Source organism: Theropithecus gelada, chromosome 1, assembly GCF_003255815.1.
Source record: "Theropithecus gelada isolate Dixy chromosome 1, Tgel_1.0, whole genome shotgun sequence".
In the NCBI taxonomy this organism is placed as follows: domain Eukaryota; kingdom Metazoa; phylum Chordata; class Mammalia; order Primates; family Cercopithecidae; genus Theropithecus; species Theropithecus gelada.
The window spans coordinates 109,758,110-109,778,114 of NC_037668.1; the positions used below are offsets into that span (position 1 = coordinate 109,758,110).

Genomic DNA, 20,005 nt, shown 5'->3' on the forward strand with positions numbered 1-20,005 from the left:
ATTCTTCTTTGTAGATATACAAAGAAGGTTGAAGGATTATTTAAATATTTAAAACATTGTCTTACACAAAGAGTATTTTTATATGTAATTTTAAAACATAGCAAGTCTATTATATTTTTAGGAAAAAAGTGTGGAACACTTTGAACTCTATAGAATACACATCCTATTGAAATAAGATTTGAAACTTGTATGGGGCATTTTTCTACTTTGTATATTTTTAATTCACTTTTGATAAATTCGTCCCCCTTCCAAGCATCCTCCTTTTTTGTGTCTCTTTAAGAATATAGTGAAGAGTGATTCACTTACGTCCTGAGCATCGAAGAATATCAAATATATGATGCAGATAGATAATGGGGTTTTCCAGAGATTATTTCTGAGAGAGTTAAATAAATAAGTAAATGAGCCAACATATGGCCAGCTTAATTCAGGCAAAAATGTCTACTGATTACTTACTAAGCTTACTAAATAAAAACTTCAGCCTAAGTTTTGCTTCCCAAAAGAAAATAGGATTAGACTAATGTATGCACTCACTGGGGCTTCTTGTGAATGGTGCCCAGATGAGTGAAAACCTTCAAAGATGAACAAATGTAAGGGCTAAAATATCTTGGTAAATGCAAGTTACTATTAGTTTGACATACTCTCTTTTGCAATCCTGAATGAAATAATTTTACATTCCTAGAGAGATCATAAAATTACCTCTGAGGTCTGAGAATTAGGTAATTCTGTCTTCTTTTCAACGACTTGAAGTAGCCTGATTTAATTTTCCTAGGTAGATCTGTTGTATGTATGTATTTTGACATACGTAAAAACTTAGGTATGTCATAAGGTTTCGCACCAGCTTTGCATAAATGTACTTTATCCAGACTAGTTTATATCCTGCATGGTTAATATTTGAATTATGTAAGAAATTCCAGATGGAAGTGTGTATGTAGTTTAAAGCACCAATGCTCTAAGTTGCTCCTCTATCTTTTGAAATAGTGAGAATGTTAAAACATCAGTACATCAGGTAGAAGAAATTAGATTATCAAAGGCTCTTTTTTAATCTGAGAATTACAATGAACCCACCAAAAGAACATGTTCTAGTTATTTGGACACATGTACATTTAACCTATGATTTCCTACAAGTCAAGAACAAACTTGACCAGTAGTTGGATTGGACTTACTTAGTACTACACCTATCTGGCTTTTTGACAAAATACGCATAGGTATTTAGGATCTTCGTGTCTTTTGAACAATCTGCTGTTGACATATTAATAACATTGTTTGGAATGATTCCTGAAGTGTGATGCCTGCAACATTCCTGCAGCACCAAAGAGTACATATTGTTTCTGAAAGCAACGCAGCTCAAGTTTTATACTAGTTTCTAGGTTTTAAATATTGGAGAAGCATTTTTTTTCTTGAAAACCAAGGTAAATATGCTTCTTTAATTGATAGCTGCATTCATTAGTAGAATCAGTGATTTACAAATACATTTGAAAACATAGCTGCTTCCATCTCAGAAATTTTGTAATTAAAAAAAAAAATCCATGTTTGAATTTTCTGGCATGCACAGGACACTTAACTGACTTTTAAACGTTTTTCCAGCGTGATTCGCACTGTCCTGCTCTGTTCCTTTCAGTTTAGGTCCATCGTTGGCTCTGCCTGGCTGTTTGCTCACATTGCCAACGGAGAGGGGCAAGGAAGTGTGTTTAGAGGACAAGAGCAAAAGCAGTTTCAATGTAAGGAAATGAGGGAAACAGACCTAACAGCACTGTGACTATACTTGAGAGTAAAGAGCCTTGTAGTCTCCTTTCCTTCCTTTGCTTATCCTGGTGAGTTTAATCAAAAACAAACAAAACGCTCTTGTGAAATATAGTCAATAAAGTCAAAGTTTCGCTGGCTCTACGTAACTACAAAGAAAAAAATCATCGCAATTTAAAAAAATGTAACTTTCATTAACGAGTGCGCCGGAAATCTCAGGTATCAAAGACGCATTAACCCTGGAGCGTCCCCCGCGCGCCGCAGCCGGACGGAGGCAGCCGCGGCGAACAGACGTTCTTTCTCCTCCAAGCAGTTACACAAAAGGAGGGCTGCGGAAACTAAAAGTTTCGGGGCCTTCGGCTCGGTGCGTGGAGAAAAGAGAAAACCTGGAGACGGGGTGGGTGAAAGACACATCCCGGGCGCCTCTCCGAAGTCCAGGCCGGGAGCAAGCTCCTGGGCCTAGAGGGGAGGGGGCCCCGAGCCGCCGGCCACCCCCCTGCGCCCAGCCTCTGAGCGCCGCGCTGCGCGGCACTCTCCCAAATACTCTTCACCCCGCTCCAGAAATAAAATAAATGTTTTTAAAGTACATGTGTGTGCACAGGATGGAGAGCGCGCGCCGGCGGAGCGCGCGGAGGAGCCAGCGCGCAGTGAGTGGACTTTTGGAGTGGGCTGGGGGTAGCGGTTGAATGGGTGTGTTGATGGAGGGAGCTGGAGGTAGAGGCTGGGGACCTGGGGGTAGGGGGAGCGAGAGCCGACGGGGAGGGAAGAAAAGGGGAGGGGCGCGAGCTGGCGCAGGCCGCCTCCGGGGCGCGTTCCACGGCCGTGCGCGCGCGTCCCTCGCCGCCGCCGCCGCCGCCCGGACAGCCCTGCGGCCGCCCCGCCGGCGGAGCCGGGGCCGGCCTGGTCCTCGGGCGGCTGCTCGGCCACCGCCACCGCTGTCCCAACGGCTCGAACCCGTAAGTATACCCTTTCGCTCCCCCTCCCCGCCGCTCGGGCGCACGGCAGCAGCAGCTGCTCAAATGGAGTGGAAAATGGCCATTGGGCGGCAATGAGTTATAGATTATCTGCTCCACGTTTTGTACTTAGCTGCCTGTAATCTTTTGAGTTTGCCCGAGCCCCTTGCTGGAAAAATCAGGAGGGAGAGATTTGTCCTTTGCCGCTGTACACGTTAGTATGTTTATATGATTAGCCCAACTGGCGGGGAGGGCGGATTTGGGGGGAGGAGGAGGAGGAGGAGGAGGAGGCTGGAGGTGACTCCAGTTCAGACCTCGCGGAGAGTCTGTGTCAGGACTTCGCATTCCCCGGTCTCTCCCTCTCTCCCTCTCGCTCCCTCTCGCTGCCTCTCACTCTCTCTCCGCTCACACACACGCAGAGGTGCTGGAGCGAAATCGGGAGCTTACCAGAGAATTCCTTGGGATTGTTGGGGGCATCTCCACTCAGTTGCTGTGCGTGGCGTGGCTCTTCCCGGCTCCTCCTTGCTTCCCGGAGTCCGAGTCTGCGCCGCCAGCCTTGCTTGGGGCAGTGGCCACCGCTCAGCCCCGGCCGGGAGATCCGAAATGTGAGGAGGGGTCGCCGCCGCCTCCCGCCCCAGGCCGCAGGGTCGGCGTGAGGGATGCCAGTCCGGCCGGGCGTTGTGGGGGCTGAGGGGCTTCGCCTGACAAACTGAGTTGGCCTCGCGCCGCCGGCGCTCGCCCGCCCGCCGCTTCGAAGGGACTCCCAAGTCTGCGCACCTCTGTCAGGCTTTTGCCTCCACCACCCCTTTCGCTCTGATTCCCGTTTTTTTTCTCTAAGGGAGCGTGCGGTCTGGGGGTGTAGTGCGTGTGTGTGAAAGACCTCTCGAAGAGCGGCGTATGGGAAACTGCGGGAAAATGTTGACTTAACCCCAGGAGCCGCCCGGCGCTGGCTGCTCGGCTGGAGGCGGCGGCGGCCGAGCAGGAGATCGCGCCGAGCCGCGGCGCAGTGTCCGGCCGGGGAGCCGCAGCGTTGCCTCCCGCGCGGATTCGGCGGCCGACGACCCGCTCGCGGCCGGCCTCGGCCCTCTCCGGCCGGGGTCGCCGCTGCCCTCCGAGCCTGTTTCCGCGCGGCCCCCGGGCCAGACGGCCCTCCGCCGGGGCGCGCTCGCAGACGGAGGTAAGAGCCGCAGGAGCGAACAATGTGCCTCTGTGCCTGGCTTCGGAGACCTGTTTGCTTTGCGCCTCCGGTCCGGGGGTGGATGCTGGAGGCAGAGGGAGCCGCGGGTTAGTGGGACTCGGCTGTTTGTTTATGTTCGTCCGGGCCAGGGGGAGACCCGCGCTTGCTCGGCCGCTCGCTCCCTGCCCCCCAGCCTCCTCTCGGAAATCGATCCGCCGAACTCTCAGTCCGGTCCAGCCGGCTTCTCCTTTTCTCGTGGAGCTCCTGTAACGCTCTTCAGGCATCAGTCTAGTTGTTGGGGGCGCTGGCAAGGGGGGTTAGGATGAGGCTCCGGTAGCCATGCATTTTTAAATTTCATAAAAGCCTGGAGTCGGAAGGTTCCGCCGCCCGTCCTTTCACTGGTGGGCTGGGGAGGAGGACTGTGAAGCGCGCCCTCGACCGGGCTTATTTGCTCCGGGTGCTGGGGCCCGGGGCCAAACCACTGCCCCGCTCGCCTGCCCTCTGAGCGGCTGGAGCGAGTTCGGGGGAAGTGGACGGTGGGGGAGGGTTTGGACGAGTTTTTACGGGTTGCTGTTTCTTCTCTTCGGTGGTTAGGTGGTGTGGGGAGGCGAGGATGACAGCAAAGCGCAGCCAGATGTGGTCGGGCCGCCGCCGGGGCTTTCTACGATTGGGAGCGGCTGTGCTGCTGCTGCCAGGGCGGCCTCGTGGGGCGGGAGGGTGCAGGGGCCAGGGGCCCGGTGGGCCACGGGGAGGGCAGAGAGCCTCCCGGACCCGCAGTGAGAGGGCAGCAGCGGGCCGCGTTGGGCCTGCGGGAGAAGTTACGGGGTGTATGCTGCTGGAGTGGCTGTGGGGCAGGGAGCCTCGGGAGCCTGGTTTGTAGGATGGGGGTGCCATTGGGGAGTGGCGGCTAGAGAAAGGCGTGGGAGGAGCGCGAGGGAAGGGGAGACCCCCTGGCTGTCCGAGCGTGGGCTCCTTGATTGGCTAGGGCGACTCTCAGGCAGAGGGGGCGAGGGCGAGCCAAACCATGGAAGCGCCCCAGCAGTGTGGAGGCGCGCCTGCGAGACTTCTGCGCTTGGGACCCGTAAAGTTTGTTCCTTTCGCCAAACTGCGGGGTTGGGGTGAGGGGAAATCGCTGGAAGCTTTACTTAATGCTAAAGTGTTGCTGAGTGGAGGCTTCCCCCCCCCCCTCTGAAATCCTCTGTTCACTCTGCTCTCATAGTTGGAGGGACAAGTCCTGCGGTATCTATCATAGCCTTTCTCTTTTTAGGGACTCCTCCCCCTCATCTTTTTTCCCTCTCCCCGCCCCCCATTCCCTTCTTCCTGATACAAACTGTTGTCTCAGATTCAGACCAAGGAAATGTTTTCCTCCTGTTTCTTGAAAGGTGTCAGGCTGCTTAGCAGCTTCTCCCAAGCAGCCTGGGAGCGTCTGAGCCGCAGCTACCAACCATATGGTTCCCGTTACAAAGGCCAGGTTCTAAGGCGCTCTCTTCCCCACCCCGCCCTCAATTCTGTGATTTTATTCTGTATTCTCTCAGTACGTGCGCTTCTCTTCCCCTTTCCAGAGGCACAGATTTAACGGACATGGTTGATTCATTCATTTCCCTGTCACTATGTCTGGAACGGATCCCACCGAGTTTGCTCTTTGCTCAACGAAGTTGCACAACTAAGAAAGTCACATCCTTTGGTAAATAATTACCTGTTGGGATGTCTCTTGCTAAGTTAGGTTTGATCTTGGGCAGACCTTAGAAGACAGGCAATGTGCATCCATAGCAGAAAAATAGAATAGTTTTGGTACTCATCTGTGGCAACATTCCAACTTGTGATGGGACTGTTTTGACCTAAGTAAGGGTACTTTGTAACTTTAAATTTTGTATCTTTGTAATGCTTGAGAAACCCTTTAAAAGAAAATTTACTTCTGTCCAGGTGTGTTATGGGACTTTTTGTTGTCTCTCCCTCCACCCTTCCGTAAATTTATGCATAATAGAAAGAATACTACAGAACAAATGTTCTGTTGTTTAGTTTCTTCAGACATTCCGATTCTCTCCTTTTGTTGTTTGCCTCTAAAAGAGGTGCCATTTCACATCATTCTGCACAAATTGTTTGAATTAATGCAAGTGTGAATTCTTACCGTTTGAAGGGGACTATTAGCATATCAAAGGTTTCTTAGCTTTAGCTCAATTGAGAGAACTTCAGCCTGTCTTCCTTTTGCTTCCAAACGGAGGCCCAAAGGGCAATGAGAATTGTAAAGGGTGAAAATAGGGAGGTGGATTCAGGCTGTGTTTCTGAACTTTTACTGTTTTGTAATTATGTGAGCCAAAAACATTGTATGTTGCTGTGGAGCCCTTGCAAATGGCAAGACAATTATTTTCTATTGAAAAATGGTTTGTTCCTAGAAAAAGAGTGACCTTTTGTTTTATGATAGTCACTGTTGCCTGTCTTTTGGGGTCCCTTCAGTGTAAGAGAGTGAGAAAGCCTTTCCTTCTAACTTAATACTTTTTCAGAAACTACACTGTTTTATTAGTAAAATGAAAAGGGCATTTAATTAGTTTTTAATTACTCTCTAAAACAATAGAAATTTTGTCATTAAAAGACTCATTTGTACACGTAGGAAACCGCTTTTTTTATGTGCTAAATTAATAGGGAAAAAGTCAGTGGAAGATGTTGAAAATTAAAACCTCAAATGAACTTGACACAACTTCTGTTGCAAATAGAAGCTTGGGAAAGTTTTTTTTAAGTGAAGATTCAATTTTTTTGTGAATTCTACTTAAATAGAGATAATTCTGTTTAAATATTGTTTTGTTTCAAAATTTTTGTATCTTGTCAAACAGTAAACTCTAGTATTCAGTTGGTTTATTTTAAAAACTGTAGTTTATTTGTTTTTGCATTTTTATGTTTACAGAGAGATATGTTCTTTGAATTTCTTTTAACAACTCAATATCCATGAATGAAAAAAACAAGAACAAGTGCTTGGGTCATTTTGGTTAGTTATCAAGTGCAGATGGGCCAAGGGGGAACTTTTATCTTCAATTTATTGGGAAGAAGTAGTTTTATTTATTTGACTTACGAATTTACAAAACTTAGTTCTAAGATGGAAATGAATTTCAGGGGAGGTTTTTTGGGAGATATAAGCTCATACTTTTTATAGTTTTACCTTAGTTGGTTGGTTGCTTTTGAATATGAATTGATAACCTTTCATTTACTAATGTTCAAACTCCTTGCTTTTATTTTAACAGTGAAAATGAATTCCAATATAACAATTTCAGAGGGGAAAAACTATCATTAATTGCCTAGCATTTTTAGCTTCAATGTAATAAATAGGATGATACTTTTTTTATGGATTACAATTTTTTTTTCTTTTTTTTTTTTTTTGCCATTGAGATTGTATATCATTATATCATTACCCTGAAATTATTTTATGGTAGTTTATCTGATTCCTTCACTTGTCTAGGAAGTACTTTAGTGGTTAAAAAAAAAAAAAAAAAAAAAGGCACATTGATGTAATTGCTATTATTGCGCTTAAGTTGCTGTTAACTAGTCTGCTTTGAATGCAGAGTGTTATAAAGAAAACATTATCCTTTAGAGCTATTAGTGATAATCTAAAAATTGTCTTGAAAACTTTGCTCTTCATTTTATATGAGGGTGATCTTGAATTCACTAAATCTCTAAAGGTGCAAAATGTAGTGAAAAGAAGATTTTTCAACATTTAGATGACAAAATTGGACTACTTAGGGAAAAATTAATGTGTTGTAGAAGCACTTCAGCTGCCATTTTCAATCACTGGGTTACTATGTGTTGGCAACAGAAAACGAATATAGAAATGGAGATAGCTCTGAGAGCAGGTAGTTGGGGAAATCAGAATATTGAATCATGTGGGGTAGAACAAACCAATTACTTCAAGTTTTGACTTGAGAATTTCCAATAAGTATAATTTTCCAGGCTTTTGCCTCTCCGCTTTATTAATGGACTAACATCAAAGCAGGCAACAAAACTTCCAAATGTTATAAAAACCAATGTAAATATACAGATCTCACATGCAGTAATACAAGTCTCAATTTAAGACAAACAGTTGGGGTTTTTATTGCTGTAATTTTCACAATCAGCAGAAACATTAACACCAGGCTTCTGGGTGTTTCCTTTTTTGAAATGAGCTGGAAGAGAGCTTTAAAACTAAGGTTTACTTAGGGTTAATCTTTATTTGATCATTATTGAAGCTTTCTGTGTTTCATTAAATTTAAAATAGCGTTTTAGTATCTTAATATAAGAATATGTGAATTGAGATTGAGATGTCATGAAGGTCAAGAGGTAACTAGAAATCTACAAACCATAGTAATAAAATGTTATTGCTTTATTTTCTATCAAAATATTTATTTGACCTCACTTTTGTGAATAAATAATTCAAATAACACTCAGTTTATTGACAGGTGTAGGTGGAAGGAAGAGAGCATTACAATGTATTCTAAGATGTAGGTTAAACATACTTGTACCTACCTAAGAGAAATCTGTTTTCATTTTAATGAGAATCCATACCACTTGCCCAATGCTGACATTTAAGAACATAGATGAGGGTTACTTAGATTAGGAATGGAAGATAGCTTTGGAAATGGAGGAATTTAGTTTCACATAAGATGCTATTTTTACAAAACTTTCTTCAAAGACTAGCTCTTTTGCCTCTTACTGTTTCACCGTATCTGATTTTGAGTCTTGAAGGGAGAGATGCACATTTGACGTCTGTCTGCTTTTGTGCGGAAAAGATTTATGTAAAAAATAAGTGCAATTATTTTCAAGGTAATATATTTTGCAAATAAAATGCATCATTACAAAAAATGGTTCCTCAAGATTATTTGCAAAAATGCCTAGCTAAAAATGATGCAAATTGATAGATTTCGATAAAGTATTAAAAATAGCAAGTTTAGCTACTAGACCTGAAAAGTAGTTGAAGTTCTGTGAATGTGTTGGTCATATCAGTTCCTATGGGTTAAATATTAGTTAATGTAACCTAAATGGATAACTTTTGTTGCTATTTTTTAAGGAAGATTGAAACATTTCTATTTCCAAGGTAGATTAAAATCATAGGCTAGTTTTCTTCTGTCTTACATAAGACTAATTATTCTATAGCCCCACCCAAATATTCATCTCTTCAAATAATCCTTGATTGAAGGTTGAAAGGTTGAAAAGTATTTAATCACTCAGATTATTGTAATTAGGCTTGATGCTATCACAAAAATAAATTGAGACTATTCTCTAAAATCTTTTTGCTACCTGAGATGCTCTCAAAGATTGGCCAGGTAGTGATTATTTTTTTAATGCTTTAAGAAAAAGCTTAAGGAAATAGTTTCTTTAACACAGAGATGAATAATTAATTACTGGAATTAGGGAATTATAATCCTTGACCTAGTGTGAGAACTTCTAAAGGAGTAACAAGGGTCTGTCAACTCTAAATTTTACTCAGGACTTTAATGTGGTATTTTGAGTTTAGTATATAGGTTTTGTTAAGCATGTTAAGTATGGAAATTTTCTTAATGTTTTGATTGTTTCGATGTAAGCATTTTTTTTTTCTTTTGTGAGTCACAGTGTCATGAGAAAAGGGAGATCCTAATAAAAAATATTACAATTTTTTTTGCTGAGATCATATATCTGCTGCACTAAGTAGGCAATAATTTATAGATACTTTTTGAAATATTCTCATCCAACACTTTTTTAAAAGCTTATTTTATTTTATTATTTTTTTAAAAAAACCTCCTATAGTTGACAAATAAACATTATCTAAAAGAAAAAAAAAATGTAGATTGAGTAAAGGAACCAAGCGCTTAATACCTGCAAGTAAAGTGCAGCTTATAGCAATGTACTATTGATTGCTTCAGAAGCAGAAAGCAAGTTTAAATACGATTTGTTTCACTACAACGAAAATGCAGTTTTATGAAGTAATATAGTTTGTCTTCACAGATGATTTTATGCATTGTCTGGTAGTAAGTAAAATCCCATCACACTTACATAAATTTGTTCAATTACTAGAATGACTGAAAGTAAAAAAATCAACTTAGGTTGAAAAACAACAGAAATTAGATTACCTTGGTTTATAGGAACTTGCCAGTAGTGTCTGCATTGCTTGATAGTATCAAAAGTTACCATGTTCACAGTGTAAGGATATTGGCACCTGTTTTAATGTGCATACATTTGTTTTCTTGGTGACTTGTTAGATGAAGAGTTTTTTTTTTTGCTTTTCATTTTTATTTTGTTTTTATGAAAGCTATTGCATGACATATGGGAAACTATTTCCACTGGCATATTCTCATTTATTTTAGAGGTTTGTTTTTAAGTAGTTGCTTTTCCATATTCTTTGGATTTATAATCAGTTGATATTTTAGATTAGTGAAATATCAGGTATAATGTTAAGAATCAAAGAAACCTACTCCATTATAAGATATAAATAGGTTATCGGCAATGAAAATACATTTTGGCAATTCTTATTACTGAATCTAGAATTACATTGAATTCTAAATACCAAATTCCTGTAGCAATAAAGTAGCATGGGATTCATCGTAGCAGATAGCTGGGCACCTGTTTTATTACCACCTTGATTAATTCTGGCACCCTGATTTACCGAAGTGCAGGAACAAGCACAACAAGCACAACGGCTGCTCAAAGCCACCCGGCTGTTTTTAGGTCATGAAGTCAACTTCCTGGAATTTCTAGGGAAAATAGTTGAAAGGGGAGGACAAATGTCACTTTAAATAGAGACGTTTAAATCAGATTTCTGCCTGAGGGTAAAATTTAGGTCTGTTTTAGCCCGGATGTAATGTCTCCCTCTACAGAGCACAGCATTAATCACGACCTGACAAGAAAACGTATGCTGAGCAAAACGGGGCCCCTGTTGGTTTTGTCATTGATTTTTTCCAATCTGTGAGGAGTACATTATAATCATTAAAATTCAAACACAGGGATTACACCTTAATCTTTGAATTTCAGTGTTGAAATTAGTTATCTTAAAAGAAGCCTGTTTAAGACTGAAAAGTCTTTGGAGGATTTTTTTTGGGGTAGATTTAATACTTTAATAAAAACAGAAATATATGGTTAAAAATTGGGTAGGTTAAGCAGATGTTAACTTCCTGAAATATGTGACCAAGTCTTAATGCTGTTTTAAAACGTGTTAAGTAATATTTCCATTTAAAAAAAAATCTGATAGAAAAAAAGAAATGGAGATAAAAATGAAGTATTAGTTCTTGGCTATGAGAGATGGGAAAAGTTGAAAAGATGGTTAACTTTAGACTTAGCACCAATTCAAACACATGTTAATTTGTTAGAACAAAACCAGATACAATCCTGTCTTTTTTTCTGGATGAATAACAAAAATCTTCAGCCATCATACTAGCGAAGAAGAATGCACCACGAGATTCCTAATAAAAATGGACTTAATTTTGCTATTTTCAATTATTAAGTAATACTCATTAACCCGTTTCTTGGCCACACATGTGTACATACATAGACACACAATTTATATTCTGTTCCTCTGTATATATCAATACTTGTTAGCTATTGGCTAAAAATTAGGAAGTTTAAAATGTAAAATACGTATGATTAAGGTATCTCTTTTAAAACTGATTTTGAAAATGATACGACATAAGTATCTGTTTTGCTGTCAGATATATTTCCTGCATGTGGACTGAGAAATGCTTCTACTATCCATACTTTGCCTCCTTTTGTAGGTATTTTTACGTCAGTCCACACCTCAAACTAGTTATTGCTCTGGATTTAGATGACAGAATAATCTAACCTCAATTACTGTAAAAAATGGCACTTGACTGCTGGGGGTGGGTTAGGTGACCTTGTTTTGACTAATGCTTTCTCTTGAAGATGATAGTAAATGGTGTCTATTTATAGAGCGAACAATAGAGAATTCTGTTTTCTCCATGAAGTAAGTTCTAATTCTAATCATTTATTCTTAACGTTATAAGTACTATAACAGTAGTTCTCCATATAATGGGCAAACCATTACAAGATTTTAGATAAAATTTTTAGTTGATACAGTATTTCTGTTTTATGCAGACCACATTTACTTAATCAGTTTTCAACTTCAATTTACATAAAAAATCATGTTGAAAATGAATTTCCCTGTGTCTTTACTTTGCAGCAAAGTATTTCTATGTGGAATTATTATTTGTTTATTAAACTGGTACCATCCATATGGAAATTTTATTCCTCTGCATTAAAAGCCTACCATTTTATAGTGTTTGCTACTGTGGTTATTGATTAGAAATTACAGAACACATTTGTTATGTACTATTTTCTCCACTCATCTTTGTGTTCTTAATGTCAGGATACTTATGGTGTATTTTAGTTCTTATAATTCCTGACTTTCCTATGGTTAAAATCTAAGACATTTTGGGAAACATTAATTTTGATAATATTGTATGCTTATGTGTTTTTGTCCTAGTAATTGTGCATATGTTTTTAGTTTGATGAAGGCTTGATGTGTTAAATGACAGAAGATATACTGAAGATTCATGTACTGAAAATAATATATCTTTCCATTATTAAAGAGATGAGCATAATTCTAAAACACTTCACTTTGCCTCATATGCATCAACAAATAAAAATTACACTAACATTATAATGTCCTAGACATGTTCACTTTTACTAAGGACCTTTAACTTTTTTGCGCTTTTCAGAGTTGTGTCTGTCACAAAGAAGATAATGTTTGAATACTAGGTGCTTCCTCTTGATAGTTCAATAGATGAATAATAGGAGTGTTCTCCCACTTTGCTTTTTCTGCTGCAAGTGCTATGATACCCATAGCTTGCACGGAAATGACTTTTCATATTGTTACAGTTTTTAAACTAGATCTACAACATGAATATCTTAAAAATATACATGAAACAAAATTTGATTACTTTTTCTTAAGCAGAAAACCCCACAAAAAACACTGCTGATTTGCTGTTGCTGTTCCTCTTACCTCATTTGTTTCATTGGGAAAAGATGTAACTGATACCTCAGTATGATATTTCTGTATGTTTTAGCATATCTTACAATTTTCATTTGTTCAATAAGAACCTTAGTTTTAAAAAGTTGAGTTTTCATAAGCCTGTCAGTTCATTTTTAAGTCAGTCAAACTGGCTTTGCCTCAAATTTCCAGTCAGTATTTACATGTTATCAAGGTGTATGTATGTTGGAACGGAGACATTTTGAGGGAGAGGGGCATCATCGTTCTGCAGTAACACATTTTATATAACACATTGTCCCCGAGACTTAGAAACTGTTCTTAACTTTCTGATTTTTGCTCCTTTGGCAGAGATACATCACATCATATCTCTGTATACTTGTGGAAAGGAATATGGCAGAAGAGCACATTGTGTAAACAGAAATCTAAAACGAATTCTGAAAACATGTTAAAGAAGGGTAAAGAGCATTTTGCAACCCTGATCAGTTTTTCTTTTTTTTTTTTATTGAAATGAAAATAGACTTTTCATAAATACTCTCCAGGCGTAAATTTTAGAATTATTCAGAATAAGAAGAAAATACAGTTATCACTGCATTCATTTAAAATTGATCCTTTATCTTTGATTTTAAATTGATCCTAAGATGCTACCTTTGTTTACTTTGTGTTCAGAAAATGAATCAGATAAATGGGCTGGGCAGCTTTTTTTTTGGAGTGCTCTGTCATTTCAGGCTGGTGCTGTGTAAGCAAGGTAATGTTTTCTTTTTCCTTGAAATACACTATGAGTAGCTCTTGGGTGACTTTGTGAAAAGTTTGTGTATCCTGTCTGCTCAAGTTGCCATCTTAACCAGGATGGAGGGCAAGAATAATCATGTGGAACCACGGATTTTCAAGAGCAATTATTTTAATCAGGTAATTGATAAGGAAGAGAGAAAAATGCTGGATAGTAGAGTAGTATTTCTATAAAATTGTGACCTCTGCATTTTTACTAAGGCAACTGCCTTCATGTTTCAAATATTTTTGCTAACCCTTGTTATTACCTGCAGAGGGAGCTTTTATATGCAATAAAATAATCAAAGCAGTATACATTGACAGTTTCCGTTTGAAAGTTATATTTTATTAAAATATTTTTTATTTTTGTTTGAAAAATTGTTCTAAAGAAAGTAAGGCATTTTGAGATTAGCCAAATTATAGTGCAGTTTAATGTACTAAATGCCATGTGTTTATCATTTCCTTTATTCACAGATTACAAATGTGCCTTTTTATATTTTTGATTAAAAATAAAGTAAAGATATCAGATCCATTTTGAGATTACAGTTTTTTTGTTTATGATTGTCTAAAGCTTAGGGAGAATGACTGCAGAACTCTCTCGTTTAAATGTATAGTAGTTGTTACAGGAGAGATCCCAGCTTTTTAGGTAATTTTCCAGATATGTAACATATTATTAAATGAGCACTAAACATATCACGGTGTATTGTATTCCTCTACATTTAATTAATAGACCAGATTAGATGAGTTGCATATATGCTTTTCTAAACACAGAAACGATCGCCTTGGCTTAATGACTTTTACTTGCAATAGTGGACATTAGTTCAATGACACTAAAACCCGGGAACGACTAATAAGGACCTACTATTACATGATTTAGAAAACTGCTGACTAGGGAAAAAAATGAATGCAGGCAGAATAGATGGTACTTGATTGAAACCTGCCTGAATTCTGTTTATGACTCTGTGCCAGCTGAATTTCTAAGGAATTGTAAGCCAGATACTTAGAAGTACTTGAGAGTTTTTCATTCGGGTCTTTAGGTAAGCAGGGTGATAAGCTTTTAGGGGCATTTGGATCTTTTTTAGTGAGTAGAATTTTTCATATTGCCTGCATACACTTATTTGTGTCAGAAAATTTAAAGGTAGGATATTATATTAAATTTTATTAAATCAATTCCAGTCTTTTCATTTTTCCATTTTGGTATAGTAATATTATTTTAGAATTTGCTCGTTGGTTGGTAAAAAATAGAAAAGTTATCCATTATGTATCTTTGGAAAGGGATGTAATAGTTCATTTCTCTTATTTTATCAAGTAATAATGTGACAAAAATATTTATTTTGCATTTTAAAAAGCTTTGTTTCTTAATGAAATTCCTTGTTTTGGATTTATTATTTTAGTAGCTAACCTTTACTAATGTGAAACATTGGATTGTTTCTGTGACAGAATAATCCTCTAAGTAAGGAAACTTGTTTAATAAAGAGATTTATGGTACTGGTATGGGCTTTTTTATAAGTATTATTTTCTCAGCGTGGCCCCGTGTTATCTTAACAAGTGTGTGCCACATTTACGCAGAGCATTTTTGTAATGGGGTAAGAATATTAGCAACAGCAATTGTATTTCAGTAGGATTAAGATGGTATGTTTTACAAAAGTATACAAATGCTTCTTTTGCATAGAATTATTGATAGATACCCTTTTCTGTCAAATTTATGTCATTGTCTTAAATAATATGATAAAAAGATATTTCTTATCATAGTTTGTTTTTAATATAATAGGCACTGCAAAGTGGGATCTGATGTTATGGTTCATTACCTTTTTCCCCCAATACTACAACCTCCTTCACAGTGAGGTAAGGGTTACTGGAGAATTCATTCCAGGAAAATGGTTATATGAGGCACAGTAACTGTCACAGAGTGCATAACTTCTGTGAGGTTATTGGAAAGGCGCAGCTAGGGTAAGTTCTACCTGTTTTGTCTTAAATTTGAAGGTAGACTACTGAGTGATTTTTAAAATAGTGAAATCTGAATCCATTGAAAAGAAATTGTACTGAAAAGTTAATCAGATTAATTGTTCTCATAAAAGTATTATTGGTATTTTATTAGAGATGTTTATGACAATGAAATTAATTGGTAACTGATTTTCAGTTTAAAGTAACCATGACCTTGGTAAATTGTCAAAGAAAATTTTATCAAATATTCTTGAATTAATAATAAAAAAGAATATGAATTTATGATAAAACATTCTCTGCTCGTTTGTATATACATTATTTAAGCATAGATGTATATGTATTAATTGTTCTTGCATCTTTGTGAGCAGACTGGTTTTTAAAATAAACTATTATGAATAGTATATATTACGAAGAGTAGTCCTCCAAGTGAGAGTATTATGTATTAACAGGATAGAATTGAAATAATATTTTAAATATAAATTTTATAAGAATAGGAGTCAAATATTTGAACATGTTAAACATTTTAAATGGAAGTTACCAAAGAATATAGTAAACCCTAAATAAGATTTGAAAATTTGTATGTGTATATGAAGTCTAGAATACAAAATTACAAACCTGCATGTTTTAATAACTGTATTGGAAAAAATTATTTTAAATTGCCCTTATTATTCCCAGGATTTAGAAATTAATATTTTTATTTTAGGAACAAAAATAATATTAGTGTCTCTTTGCCTGTTGTGTGTTTCAAAGCCATTTCTTTTGCCTATTTAATAGATTTTCTCAAATCAAAATCTAACAAAGATATAAAAAGAATACTTTTTATTATCGACACTGTATGTAGTGGATTTTGTGGTGTTCACATAATGTTGTTAATTCAAAGCTGATCTTAGAATATAAAATTTGTTATTTTAAAATGAGAATAAATTATAAAATTTCGTGCATTTTCTTCAAAAATGTAAACACAATGGCGTTACCTTTATATAAAAATAAACACAACATCTAAAGAAATACCAAAAATTCAGAACAAAAATACTCATGCTTTCTACTCAAGGGTTAACATTGTCTCTAATATTTCTGTTATACATTTTAATAGGAATATGATTGCTAAAACTATTTTTTTTTTGAGATGCATGTTTAAGAAGGGAAAAAACCCATTTGTTAAAATTACTTGATCACTGAGTTTTTATGTCACGGTTTAAAAAATTTATTAATTTTTAGTGCTGTTTAAATCAGATTGTTGATTTAAAAGATACTGTTATTTTGACCAAACTTAAGTCAAAGCAGAAAGGTAGTTGTTAATACTCATGTCAGAGGCCTTAACTAAAAAGTCAGCTATGCTCAAGGAAAAGACTTTGTCCAACATTTTACTATTTGACAGAGCATCGTGCTGTGTTATCTCTTAGTAGTAGTTAGCGGCCCACAATAGCTTTAGCTAATGCAAAAATACCTGTACTTTTGAAAGTATTTGAATTTCACGTCGAGAAAATCTTTGTTTGATGTCTTTGCTGTATGGGATTCAGATAACAACTGTAACACGGTAGGGTATTCAAGAATACATTCCAAAAGCGCTTTTCTATCATTGTATTCTCTGAAAGAATTCAGGGTTGAGTCTCATCAGAATCCTTATTAGGATTATTAGTGCTTAAAATATTTTATAGAATTATGGTGACAATTTGTACAAATAGGGTGACATAGAATTATAATGAACTTGATAGTTAAACATAACCTTTACCTATTTTAATACTGTAGTCACTCCCTCATACCTCATGTGTTTTATGTTTTACTAATTTTCTTGTACTGTGTTACTAGTAAGTCCTCTGACATTACCTAAGTCCTCTGACATTTCAGCCTGGAAACTTGTCATTGGTTTCTTAAAATTAGAATAGATTTAAAACAATGATTATTTAGTTAATATTATATGATTGAAACATCCGATAACAAAGCTGAATATCTTAGAATTCACATTTTCTGGAGTTGCATTTCTCAAAAACAAAATGGATTGATTTTTAATAAGTTTGAGTATTTCTAAAAAAAAAAATGAGGTAGTAAGAATGAGCTCTTAGAACAATACTAAATTGAATAGCTTGTAGTGCAAGCATCACTTAAGTATTTTTAGAATATTGAGAATCTTGTAGATTACATACACTAATGGCCTCATTCTCCTTATGGCTTGTTAATTCTGTGAAAGTCAAGAGGAGCATATCAAGGTTGCAGTTAATTCACCACAATGTTAACTTTTAATGGAAAATAAATGAAAATATAGCTTTCATTTGTTACTTTATTCAAGTCAATTTTGCCTATTTATAAAGAATAAATCACCATAAAGTCTTATGTATGTTTAAAATTGATGTTATCAGATGTTTATAGAATTGATATTACTAGACATTTTTGCACTGTTCTTAAGAATACCTTTCAGTATTTTGTATGTTGCTTTAATACTTTTAATATTTCCTTTTATGGAATGTTTTCTTCAGATGTTTTAATAGTTTGATATTATTCATTTCTGAATTGATGGTTGAGGGCTTTTTTCTTTTGAAAGAACATTTTTCACTACTTGCCATGTAAACTGCTATTTGATCTTCTAAAGAGAACCAGGATATAAATTTAGTAATTAGTATCAATATATGGGTTTTTTATTTAATGTGAAATTATTATATGGTGATGTTCTTTGGAGTGCTTTCATCTGACTTAATGTATATTTAAGCCCTCCGTAGTTAAAAAGATATTTACAGTACCTTCATGTTTGGCATTATTCAACTCTTTCCAAAGATTCTTTTAATGTTTTGTCTGATTATCATTTATTATAACCTATGAATGATCTTTTTATGCTTGCCTACTTTTATTCAACCTACAAAATAAAACTTTATTGCATGTGCTTTATTGAGTATTTAATAAGCTTCAGTATTCAGTATTGCCAAGCACTTATTAGAGCTTCAACATTTTCTTCCTTTATTTCGTTAATGGTATCTTAGGAATGTTGAATTATTAATTTTTTGGGGGGTACAAGCGCAGACTTTTTACATGAATGTACTTTAGTGTACCCATTATCCAAATAATGAACGTTATACCCACTAAGTAACTTTCAGCCCTCACACTTCTCCCACTCTCCTACCTTTTATAGTCTCCAGTGTCTGTTTTTCTATTCTGTATGTCTAAGTATTTTTCATCATTGTAGCATACAATCAAAAATTGGTAAAATTTAAGTGTCAGATTCCTGGTTAAAATTTTTTGAAATGATAGCATAGAAACAGCTTTTAAGGTAGGCCTTCCATCCCATTTTTTTGGGGTAAGATTTATGAATAGATTGAAAAACATAAAAATTCAGTGGAAATCAGAAGCTAAGTCTTCAGTAGCGAGCTTCTTTTCTATTTTATTCTATTTTATTCCTCTCAGTAAGATTTGAGTTTTATTGAGTCTTCATTAGCACAAGAGATCATGATTATCGTCTACACCAGTGCAGCTTTTGGTTAATATATGTAAATAATACAATTTTTTTAAAAAATTGAAAATTGTTCTTAGTTCTAAGTATAAAAATCAGAAATCTGTCTTGGTCTTTAAAAACAGTACAAATATCTAATGATGTATTTGGTTGTTTAGCTGAAAGGCAGATGTTTCAGTCTTTGGAATTCAAAGACTATATTAGTCTAATATTCCTTAAACCAACATTTTATTTGTAGGGTATAATAAAAATCATAAAGTTATATTTGAATGAGTAAAATCTTGATTTGTGACAGCCTAGTTACCCTTCTGTGTTGTGCATTTATAGTTTTCCCAAGGCCACAAGATACTACTGAGCGAGAATGATTCAATTTTTACCATTATCTACCTCTCACTCCCAGTTTATTACTTTATTGAGACGCACACCACTAGGGAATTCTTGCTATGTGAATGATTTCTTTTGGCCAGGTGCATTGTCTCATGCTTATAATCCCTGTGCTTTAGAGGATGAAGTGGTAGGATAACTTGAGGCCAGCAGTTTGAGATCAGCCTGGGCAACATAGCAAGACCCGTTTCTACCAGAAATTTAAAAAAAAAAAAAAAAAGCCAGCGGAATAGTGCGCACCTATGGTCCCAGCCACTCAGGAGGCTGAAGTGGGAGGATTACTTGAGCCCAGGAGTACCAGGCTGCATTGAGCTATAATCTTGCTACTACACTCCAGCCTGGGCAACAGACCTCTAGGGAAAAAAAAAAACCCTCTTGAGAGTCCTATTAAAATAAAAATCACAATCAAATTATCTTGAAAAATCAGATATTTCATATGTGGTTATAATCTCTTGAAGTATGTTATACTTTTGTAGTTCAGAGCAGCTATTTCCTTTTCTTACAGGTAAGGGCTTGTATTTACTTTAATAATTCACAGCATTTATAATGACTTGGATTTTACATTCAAGATGTTATTTTTGGTTTCCTACAATGCCACAGAGGTTTTTGTGGCAGCACGTGTGATTTTAAAAATTTGACAGAACTTCTGGTACTGAATTTGCCAA

At 37.2% G+C, this 20,005-nt stretch overlaps 1 protein-coding gene across 3 annotated transcripts in view; it reads left to right on the forward strand.

Annotated features, from left to right (window-relative positions):
- The first annotated feature begins 2,021 nt into the window (after positions 1-2,021).
- Positions 2,022-20,005, forward strand: part of ADGRL2 (adhesion G protein-coupled receptor L2) — a 195,553-nt gene continuing 177,569 nt past the window's right edge. For all 3 annotated transcript variants that reach the window (XM_025393350.1, XM_025393330.1, XM_025393359.1), the window contains exon 1: positions 2,022-2,137. The gene's annotated coding sequence lies outside the window, so the exon portion shown is untranslated. The remainder of the gene's footprint in view (positions 2,138-20,005) is intronic.